Below are 1,010 nucleotides of genomic sequence, written 5' to 3'. Positions count from 1 at the left end.
ACACCCTCCCCCTTGATAATAAGCTCGGTGTGAGGAGACGTCCAGTTGATAACGACGGTCAGTGGAGCAGCTCTGCTACATGAGCTTTAATGATAAGAACTCTGAGAGACGGCAGGTCTCCTACACACACACACTGACCAACAACACGAGGGGCTGTCGGTCAGTGTGTGGACGACAGACAACCACTGACGAGAGTCTGTGTGTGGATCGTGAACCCAAGGGAGTCATTCTTTTTTTTTTTTTTTTGTAAACACATCGCGACATAAACTAAACAGTGAACTGAACCAAAAACAAAAGTACTTTGGATTCATATATAACCATTGATTTTGTTTTTTGCTCCCTGCTTCTACTGGCCAGCGTTGGTAGTGCAGCAAAAAAAACAAACAAACAAAAAAAAAAAAAACAACCAACAGTGTCAGTCAAGTTTAAAGAAAGACTCTCAGAGAGACATCTGTATCTGTTGTTGACTGTGACTTGCATCACTGCCACCTGCTGGGTGTGGCAAATGGTTGCGCCGTGTTGCAACCATTTGCAATAGAAAAATAAGTGAATAGAAGCAGAGGGCAGCGTCAGGGCAGATAAACACTGGACTGTAGTGAAAAAACACGACTTCGTGTTTTCACTGTTCTGATAAATTCCTGCAAACTCAGGTTTTAGGTTGACTGAATAATTAGTGTGTGTGAATGTAAGGAGGGGGCGGGGAAAGGGTTGAGAGGGGGAGAGAACAAGTGAGTCTCCCATGCCCCCCCCCCCTCCCCTCACTGTTGCGCGCACTTTCGTAGGCGCGTTGCTACGTGCCCAGATTGGGAAACAGCTGCGCGCCTCTGCACGTGCTGTTGCACAAGTGATGGAGTGAAGGAGCCGTGGACGTGCCGCGGTCCAGACCTGAGCCACAGTCACTCTCTTCCCTAAAACATCACTCAGTGATACAGAGCAGTGATCTGCAGCAGCAGCAGCAGCAGCAGCAGCAGCAGCCGCACCCTTCATCTTCAGGAGGGTGGTGTTGCCTG

The sequence above is a fragment of the Cynoglossus semilaevis genome, chromosome 9, assembly GCF_000523025.1.
Source record: "Cynoglossus semilaevis isolate Cse_v1.0 chromosome 9, Cse_v1.0, whole genome shotgun sequence".
Lineage (NCBI taxonomy): Eukaryota > Metazoa > Chordata > Actinopteri > Pleuronectiformes > Cynoglossidae > Cynoglossus > Cynoglossus semilaevis.
This window is presented reverse-complemented; position numbering follows the sequence as displayed.